The sequence below is a fragment of the Cherax quadricarinatus genome, chromosome 6, assembly GCF_038502225.1.
Source record: "Cherax quadricarinatus isolate ZL_2023a chromosome 6, ASM3850222v1, whole genome shotgun sequence".
In the NCBI taxonomy this organism is placed as follows: Eukaryota; Metazoa; Arthropoda; class Malacostraca; order Decapoda; family Parastacidae; genus Cherax; species Cherax quadricarinatus.
Window position 1 is genome coordinate 33,988,366 of NC_091297.1, and position 10,744 is coordinate 33,999,109.

General features: G+C 43.7%; 1 long non-coding RNA gene across 1 annotated transcript; it reads right to left on the reverse strand.

Moving 5' to 3' along the window:
* Positions 1-4,758: 4,758 nt before the first annotated feature.
* Positions 4,759-10,440, reverse strand: LOC138852311 (uncharacterized). Its single transcript, XR_011391640.1, has 3 exons — positions 10,308-10,440; positions 5,559-5,738; positions 4,759-4,962 (listed from the first exon to the last, which is right to left on the reverse strand). It is a non-coding gene; the product is annotated as an uncharacterized lncRNA (long non-coding RNA).
* Positions 10,441-10,744: the final 304 nt, after the last annotated feature.

Genomic DNA, 10,744 nt, shown 5'->3' on the forward strand with positions numbered 1-10,744 from the left:
CTTATCTGAGAAAAGTATATGTACAGAATTTACTTAAAAATCAATGAGAATTTTTTGATATTTATTGCTGAAATATTTATAAATATTACAAACAAGAACATTGCACTCAGTTTGGTAAATAGGCTTCGCGGAAATAACAACATAACATAACAACAACATAACAACATAACACCAATGTTCAAAGCTGTGAAATGAAAAAAAAATCAAGTCAAGTATGAAGTTATTAATACACAACCCACATGGACCAAAACGTCGTCATAAGCTCCTCTCTCCTATGTGCGGGTTATTTGTGTATTGTTCCAGTTATGGTTATGCCTTTTTGTTATTTAAGATTAATAAAGCTGTACCCGTGTTAGTGAAGAAATACACTAACCAATAATAAAAAAATCACTGTAAAAGTTAATGCAGCAGGAGGGAGAGATATATCATAATCTACACTTGGAAAATCTTGGAAGGAATGGTCCCAAATCTGCACACAGAAATCACTCCCTACGAAAGTAAAAGACTGGGCAGGCGATGCAAAATGCCCCCAATAAAAAGTAGGGGCGCCATTGGTACACTAAGGGAAAACACCATAAGTGTCCGGGGCCCAAGACTGTTCAACAGCCTCCCATCAAGCATTAGGGGAATTGCCAATAAACCCCTGGCTGCCTTCAAGAGAGAGCTGGACAGATACCTAAAGTCAGTGCCGGATCAGCCGGGCTGTGGCTCGTACGTTGGACTGCGTGCGGCCAGCAGTAACAGCCTAGTTGATCAGGCCCTGATCCATCGGGAGGCCTGGTCATGGACCGGGCCGCGGGGGCGTTAATCCCCGGAATAACCTCCAGGTAACCTCCAGCTAAAAATATCTATTCCATGAGTGATGATGAGGCTATATTATACTAAGTTTGTTTCCATTAGGCTGAGATATGTTAAGTACATTATTTTATGTTAGGTAAATTAGGTTATAACACTTTAAGTTTTTCTATATTCGGTTAGTATATTTTAGGTTAGGTTAGGATAATTCGATTAAAAACTAAAAACAAAGAGGAAATTGAGGGTGGGTTAAATTATTACTAAGGAAAAAATTGATTTATAAACAAAATCTTTTGGAAAAAACCCCAGCAAGCTATTATTTGTGATAATTTTTGGAAGACGTTCATTACAAGAGAAGCAGAAAGGAGATGGGAAGCATCAAGAAAATGTTGGAGGGAGTGGCACAAGACCAGACCATTTCATGATTAAATTTGAGATTCCACACTGAGCAGCCCTGGCAGGACAACAACACCTAAAATTATTATACATCCCACGCTCATCCACTACCCATCCAGCTTACCCGCACACAGATCCCAGCTTACCCGCACACCCATCCAGCTCACCAACACACCCATCCAGCTCATTTTAGACAGTCACAAATTGCATCATTTAGTGAGAGCTAAAGAAACAACAGCATCTAGACACAACTGAACATAACACCCACACAGCGTAGGTATAATAAAGCTCATGGAACAGGAAGAGTGACCTAGTAGCGACCAGTGAGCAGGCGGGGCCAGGAGCCGTAAATCGACCCCTGCAACCACAACTAGGTGAGTACAGCACAAGACACCACAATATTTTATCAACAGAACTGGACACACGACAGTTCTTTAAGCAGAGCGACCCGTCGGAGGAACTTAAAAGTCTTGCTACCGCATACGGCATCAACATCATTCACATGTCTAGTGAGGGGTCAGCATTCTATGTATCTCAACTCTTGATATATTAATCAATGAATCACACGTCAGCTCCTGTTTTTTTCAACTTCAACTATAGCAAGATGATATTTCTGGTGTCTCTGTGAGACAACCGTCATATTTGTGTTGGGTGAAGTAACAGCAATTTCTCAACGTCGTCCAACAATACAAGAGGGCTTTAAGGATCCCTAATGTGGTGTACAGTTTGTTTTGTGTTTGCGTCGCCAGAAAATAGTGTGATATTGTCATCAGCACAGGGCGCTGGAGATAGATGAAGGATGTCATCGAAGTAAATGTTTCACAGGAAAGGCTTCCTCTCTTTCAATACTTTGGCAATACTAATTCATGGAAGCCCTACCCTTGGATAACACTACCGTGGGAATACAATCAACGTGGATAGTATACTACCCTGGGAACATACAACCTTGGGAGAGCATTTCCAAAGGCGTTTTATCCAACTGTAGTATACTGCAATAGGAGTTTGTGTGTGTGTGTGTGTGTGTGTGTGTGTGTGTGTGTGTGTGTGTGTGTGTGTGTGTGTGTGTGTGTGTGTGTGTGTGTGTGTGTGTGTGTGTGTGTGTGTGTGTGCTTGAGCCTTATCAATATTCAGCCAGTAGCTGGTCGTTACTGGGTTCACACTTTACTGCCTTAAAAAGCTTCACAGAAGTGAATGTCATGTTTGAAGCATGTAAGATACTTCGGTAGAAGACACTGAAAAGTTGCAGGAAGATATAAGCAGGATTTTTCAGTGAGATGAATTCCATCTGCTTAGTATGGAAAGAATGAAGAACTCAAAGAGGACACTATACAAAACTCAACAGGATCGTCAAATAGAACAAAAGAAGCACGTGAAAGACTTGGGATTAATAATGTCAACTGTCCTTTCTTTCAAAGAACACACTAAGATCAAGGTCACGAAAACCAGGAAGATGAAGGGGTGAATATTATGAACTTTCAAAACATGGGAAATGATGCCAATTGCGACACTTTTCAAATCACTTGTGCTCTCATATGGAATAGTGTTCATTACTGACGGTCCCGTTCAGGGCAGGAGAAATATCAGAGCTGGAATAGGTACAGAGATAGTTTAAGGCCCGTCTACAGCCAATAAAGCATTTAAATTACTGGAAACGCCTTAAAGTTCTAAATATGTACTTACTGGAGCGGAGAAGAGAAACATGAAAATATATACCTGGAAAGTACTTGAGGGTCTTGTCCAAAATTTGCACATTACCATAATAACATACTGGAGTGAGAGATAAGGAAGGAAGTACAAAGTAAACCCATTGAAAAGAAGGGACGCAGTGGGCACAATGTGAGAATACTATATCAACGTCCATGGCCCCTTACTAATCAATATCTTACCAGAAGATATCAGAAGCACTGCTGGGACAAGTTTAAAAATCTTCAAGAGAAAACTGGAGAAGTATCTTCACCAGGTGCCAAATAAACTAGGTTCTGATGGATGTGTGGGTCAGTGGGCCACCAGCAGCAACAGCCTGGTTGACCAGGCAAGCACCAGAGGAGCCTGGCACAGGACCAGGCTCTAGGAGTAGAAAAATTCTCGGAACTCATCAATGGTATATCTGTCAAAGGTATGCCACTTCATTCTCCAGGTCACTCCACTTTCTAACTACTCAGAGACTGAAGAAATATTTCCTAACATCCCTGTGACTTCCAGCTGTGCCCTCCTGCTCATATTTCCCATCTATCAAACAATCTGTCCCTATTTACCCTATCGGTTCCTCTCAGTATTTTGAACGTTATCATTTCATATCTAGTCCTTTCCTCTAGTGTCATCAAGTTGAGTTCCTTTAGCTTCTACTCATAAAACAAACCATTTAGGTCCGAGACTAGTCTCGATACTTGACCGGGTGTGGATTCCACCACATGCTAACTGCCCACCGTCTTCCCAAGGTTAAGGTTACATAGTGACTCCATGTGGGTGTCTGGCTATCATCAGGTCTAATTACCTGAGGTTCCTGTTCTGTTAGACATCGGGCTCTGGCGAAGCTCCGCTTGATAACATTGACCTCTGACGTGTGAGAAATGAGACCATAAAACCCAAAATGATCAGCTGACGAACAACAGCAGATACATTCGTGTTAGTATGGGGCGGCCAGAGGTTAACATGACTAACTTGTGACCACACGAACAAGCTTTTAGAACGGTAATTACATTACAGGACCTTGAAGTAGAAAAGCTAAAGCAAATTTTAAGAAATGTACTAAAGCCGACATTTCCAGAGGCAGAAGACTCATATTTTAGTAATAATATAACTATAATAATAACAGGTACTGGTTACCTGGAGGTTACCTGGAGGTTATTCCGGGGATCAACGCCCCCGCGGCCCGGTCCATGACCAGGCCTCCCGATGGATCAGGGCCTGATCAACTAGGCTGTTACTGCTGGCCGCACGCAGTCCGACGTACGAGCCACAGCCCGGCTGATCCGGCACTGACTTTAGGTATCTGTCCAGCTCTCTCTTGAAGGCAGCCAGGGGTTTATTGGCAATTCCCCTAATGCTTGATGGGAGGCTGTTGAACAGTTTTGGGCCCCGGACACTTATGGTGTTTTCTCTTAGTGTACCAATGGCGCCCCTACTTTTTATTGGCGGCATTTTGCATCGCCTGCCCAGTCTTTTACTTTCGTAGGGAGTGATTTCTGTGTGCAGATTTGGGACCATTCCTTCCAAGATTTTCCAAGTGTAGATTATGATATATCTCTCCCTCCTGCGTTCCAACGAGTACAAGTCAAGTGCTTCCAAGCGTTCCCAGTAGTTAAGGTGCTTGACAGAACTTATACGTGCAGTAAAGGATCTCTGTACACTCTCTAGATCTGCGATTTCACCTGCTTTGTATGGAGATGTTAATGTACAGCAGTATTCCAGCCTAGAGAGAACAAGTGATATTATATTTCTTTACCAAACTGGCCGTTGCTACCTGGGGAAGGTAACCCAAACATTCCCAGTCATGTTAATAAGACACACAATGTGGGTGTTGGTATTTTATTATGAAATCCCTAGTGGTTGAAGCATCTTCAAAATAAAATACCAAAATCCACGTTGTGTTTTATTTACCTGCTGTTGGTATGCTCGACCACTGTATTACCAACCCCAGCCATCCTTAAGTGTGCCGGCACAACTCGCCATCTTCATAAGTTCGCAGCGAACTTCGCTGTGAGAAGGCAACGATGCTTGTCCTGCAGGCGAGGTGAGGAACTCTTGTTTGGCGTGGTAAGTACCAGCAGCCTGGATGAAGAAAAATATCAGAGTTAAAGAATAAAAAGGGACACAATCTGTGACTGAAACAACACACAAATAACCCACACATAAGAGAAGCTTGTGACGACGTTTCGGTCCGACGTTATCATAAACTATGTGCGGGTTATCTGAGTTAAAGAAGCATTAATAGTCTAGCCATATTTCTTTACCTTCTAGCACAGTCAAGACTGCGTTATATAATCTCCAACTTCACAAGGCTACATTTGGGTACATCATAATGTTCTGGAAACATAGCTCCTCTACAGAGAGACAATAAATCTGGCACAGCAGAATTATTCTTTTAAAGATATTTTTTTTCTGGCTAATATAGGCTAGACAGCAAGAGGACACCTCCCCCAAAATTACTATTTTAATTAGACAGTCAACTAGTCGAAAAATCGACAGGAATACAATTGTAAAATGGAACGACTACAACTAACCCGCCATTAACAAGCCACACTAGGTACAGGTACACATAAATACAGTTACACAAATTATCATAAATAGTAACATATGTGCAAATTACCTAGAATAACCCAAGAAAGTATGACATGAGCGTGAAAGTTGCCACCAGCACTACTTACTGGATTGCTAGTCAACAGGAGGATTGCGCCACCTCACCCTACTGGACACAGCCATGGTAAGTGTAGCCCATACGTGCCACACCCTCACAACTGATAAACACGGAGATAGCAGCTCGGCCTAGCAGCGAGCTATCAGTGGGCGGGCCAGCCAAAGGCTTATGACCTGTAGAGGCAGTAACCCTGAAATACCAATTGGAAAGGATTTGTATATTTCTGTCTCAATCGGAGACACTCTTTAACAGACACTAAACTATACATAATAACTCGATTTCGGTAATCGTAAAAGAAATGTGGAGGTAAACAGAACTATAATAAAAATATATTTCCTTCGAGGGAAGTGTTAATGTTCAGTGCGACAGAGACGTGTCTAGCCATCCACGAACCCCAACTGAGGTCACTTTGTCAGTTTCACACCTTCCCTTTCTCTGAGACAGGTCAGACAGGTCAGGCGAAGTCACAACACCTGACTAATATTTACGATTGTGGGAAGAGAGAAACAGAAAACAAAAGATGGAGATAGTAACAGGGATTCAATGTATACTTTATATATATATATATATATATATATATATATATATATATATATATATATATATATATATATATATATATATATATATATATATATATATATCGCAGTCTCGTGCGTTGTCAGTAGCTTTACAATGTTGCAAGACAGCAACAGATAAGGAAAGAAATTCTGAGGCAAGGCAGAAGGTATCAGTGATAACCCATGTCACTAAGAGAAGACACCCTAAGTGTCCGGGGTCAAAGACTGTTCAACAGCCACCCACCAGCCATAAGGGGAATTACCAATAGGCCCTTGGCTGCCTTCAAAAGGTGCCGGATCAGCCGGGCTGTGGTTCATACGTTGGACTAAGTGCGGCCAGCAGTAACAGCCTGGATTATCAGGCCCTGATCCACCGGGAGGCCTGGTCGTTGACCGGGCCGCGGGGGCGTTGATCCCCGGAATACCCTCCAGATAAAGAGAGTGAGGGTTACCACCGACCCCAACACCTACCTTTCTTCAGGGAGGTGTGTAGCTTAGAGAAGTTTACAGAAAGCAAGTTATAGAATATTAATGAAGTGCAGTAGTCAGCCCAAAACGGCATCTAATCGATATCAACTGATTATTACCATACGGAATCATTTTACCTAAATGGTTAAATACACCCCAAAACTCAAGCTTTATGTAACATTGCATTATTATTCGAATCAGATTAACTAGTTGTCAGCCTACACTAACATACGTCAGAAAATATTCCAGAAAGTATCAACAGAGAAGATCTCAACATATTTACTTACTACCAACATATTTACCTATCCTCCTGCATGACAATTTCACTGGACAACCTGGTTTGAATCCTGCTGACTGCGATCTTTCTCTGTATATACCCGCCTGTTTCTGCATGGCGCATTGATATAAAAAATCGCTTGTGAGATTAGAACATGCAAGAAAATGAAATAGCTTGAAACCTTGCTTGAGGTCCACTGATGTGCCCGTGCTAGGAAGAAACACGGCTTGTAAACATCGTTGCCCAGCTTTTGAGGCATTTGTGGCCGAGTGGTGAAGAGCGTCACTTAGTTGGTTCGAACCCTGCTGACTGCGATCTCTCTCTCTCTCCTTATACGGTACATGTTGTTACGTGTGTTTCACCGATTATAAGGCGAAAATCTCATCCAGCTCCTCAGAGCTGGGGCGTGTGCCCAAAATACAGCAGGCATTACCCCTTTGAACAGCCGCACTGATTCGCTGGAACAGAAAACTACCTGCCCTGGGATCCCTAGTTACCTAGTTACCTAGCTCCTTAAGGAATTTAGATGCATTCTTTCCCCATGAGGCAAGGGTCTCTGAGCCTATATTTATATATATATATATATATATATATATATATATATATATATATATATATATATATATATATATAGAGCGGTAGTATATATATATATATATATACAATTACTGAAGTGGCAAGGCCTATAGATGGCAGCACTTGAGTGGCGCGAAATATGAACTAAGCTGGCAGACAGCATGGGCTGTCTGTGCAGACAGTACAGGCTGTCTACATACGCTCGGCCACCTACCGCGCGTCGTCCCGACGCGACAATACTGGTAGTAAAAGAAACTCGGTCTCTCTCTCGTAGGAACAGGGCACAGAACACAAAATAAAAACATATATATACATATGGACATGAAAAAAAAAACTTCCTACAGGGAGGGAAGAAAAAAAACGTGGGGTGTGCTAAACATCGTGGTCATAGGCAGTGAGCGTCGAAGGGCATCACTGCACGCCTTCCTGCTTCTGGACAGGTACTGCAACACGGGAGACATCGCTGCGGCTGAGCTGTGACGTAACAGGGTACGGTCTCCTCTGGAACGGTGAAGCAGACATCGTAGGAGTCGCTGCAGGTTTTCACTCAACCTGGGGCACGACATGCTGGTGCCCTCGAGTGAGGCGTCGACAAAACTCGGCCACTGGGCAGGACTTCTGGCAAGCGACTCAGGAGGACACTTCTCGACTGGTACTGTCGCTGGGCTATCACTGCCGGCGAGCGTGGAGCGAGTTGTGGAGCAAGTCGTGGCAGAGACGACTGGGCGAAACATCTGGGAGTCGTAACATCATACACCAGACTGCAGTGAGAGAGCTAGCAGTCAAAGTGACATCTTCTTTGTGCAGGCTGCTCACTGAAGCTTGTGACACGAGGCTGACACAGCGCCTGCCGACAGGGCTGGCTGCGGCTTGACGAGTATCATACTCTAACGCTTTCTCTCTCGGCATCTTTACATGTAGAGTATGATAATGACCCACCCTCTTCCTTCCAGGGCCCACCCAGCAGTAAGCTGGAGCCCGTTCGCTGGAGCCCGGGTTGCCACCCTGCCCGACCCACCCACCCTTGGCAATACTTGCTACCCCCTCCCCAGCCAGCGCAGCCTCGCCCCGTCACGCCTTCCTTGTAAAGTTATCAGCACCCCCGTTATCATCATTTTCTTCCTCGTTGACCCCAGGAGTAAACGCACGACTGTCCTCGTTAGCCTTAGACGTCTAGCGACAAGCCAGCTAGGGCTTGGATAACCACGTACACCTACCTAGGTGGAGACGAGGTATTTCTTGCTTGGTTAATTCTCGCTAATTTCTATGGTATTTAACATGTAGATTCTCTCTAACCTTTGATGGATAAAATAAGGTTTGTTCTTTCATTAATCCCGAGGTATTCTCTCGTTAGCCACATAAACTTCTCGGGTTCATTAAGCGTAGTGCACACAAACTAATCCTGGGTCATCTCGGGTCAAAGGTCGCTCTGTAAATCGCTTTAAAACCCTGGTGGTAGTTTGGTGCTGCCCAGAGGTGCGGTCACGGCTTTAAACTTTAAAGGGGACACTCTTTTGCCTGCATGCACCCCACTCCTCCCCCTCCATACACACACACACACACACACACTTACACTGACACTCACACTGACACACACACACACACACACACACACACACACACACACACACACACACACACACACACACACACACACACAGGCCCATACTGGAGTATGCAGCACCTGTTTGGAACCCGCACTTGATAAAGCACGTCAAGAAACTAGAGAAAGTACAAAGGTTTGCAACAAGGTTAGTTCCAGAGCTAAGGGGAATGTCCTATGAAGAAAGATTAAGGGAAATCGGCCTGACGACACTGGAGGACAGGAGGGTCAGGGGAGACATGATAACGACATATAAAATACTGCGTGGAATAGACAAGGTGGACAAGGACAGGATGTTCCAGGGAGGGGACACAGAAACAAGAGGCCACAATTGGAAGTTGAAGACACAAATGAGTCAGAGAGATAGTAGGAAGTATTTCTTCAGTCATAGAGTTGTAAGGCAGTGGAATAGCCTAGAAAATGACGTAGTGGAGGCAGGAACCATACACAGTTTTAAGACGAGGTTTGATAAAGCTCATGGAGCGGGGAGAGAGAGGGTCTAGTAGCAACCGGTGAAGAGGCGGGGCCAGGAGCTAGGACTCGACCCCTGCAACCACAAATAGGTGAGTACAAATAGGTGAGTACACATACACACACACACACACTCACACTCACACACACACTCACACTCACACTCACACTCACACACTCACACCAACACAAACCGGGTCTCGATGAGGTAACGAAGCAAAATTGTTTAAAGAATATGGCTGATAGTTTCCCACATGGTAAGACAAGAACTGGTAACGGAGCATATATACACCAATATAAGTAATCCATGATTAATGCAAATGCTCCATGATAGAAGGAAGTAATACAAGCTGGATGTATGCAGCGCATGATAAAAGCAAGTAATGCATGATTATAGCAAGCCATGCATGATTATAGCAAGTAATGAATAACAGAAGGTAAGTGGTATATGATAAAAGATAGTGTAGTATATTCAGCAATATATATTACAGACAAGCTTTGCAGAATAGAAGCAAGTGTTGCATGATAGGAGCAAGTGTTGCATGATAGGAACAAGTGTTGCATGATAGGAGCAAGTGTTGCATGACTCAAATATATATTGTATGACAGAAGCAAGTAATGTATGATAGAAACAATTTACGATAGAAATAACTTACGTATGATAGAAACAAGCATGGTATGACAGAAGCAAGCAAAATAATAAAAAAATAATGCTTGATAAAAGCAAGTAACGCATGACAGAAACTAGAAATACGTCTCGTGTCATGACATAAAGTTCGTGCACAATCGTCTGTACCTGGTTACCTGGAGGTTATTCCGGGGATCAACGCCCCCGCGGCCCGGTCCATGACCAGGCCTCCCGATGGATCAGGGCCTGATCAACTAGACTGTTACTGCTGGCCGCACGCAGTCCGACGTACGAGCCACAGCCCGGCTGATCCGGCACTGACTTTAGGTATCTGTCCAGCTCTCTCTTGAAGGCAACCATCTACTCTGTCTATTGATCATCTCAAAGGCGCCAGAGTGAGGTTCACGGGCTACCAGTTAGTTCTTTTAATCTGAATCCAGAGGCACATCGTCGTACCTTTCTTTCGATACTTCAAAACTCGCGGATATGTACCTTGGGGAGACGAAATGTAAAGTACTCCTCTAATCCTCTTCATCTCGTTGTGGTTGCACTCTAGTGTTTGGTATTTAGAAAAACATTACTTTTTATGGCATCATGAACTGATTAGCCGTGA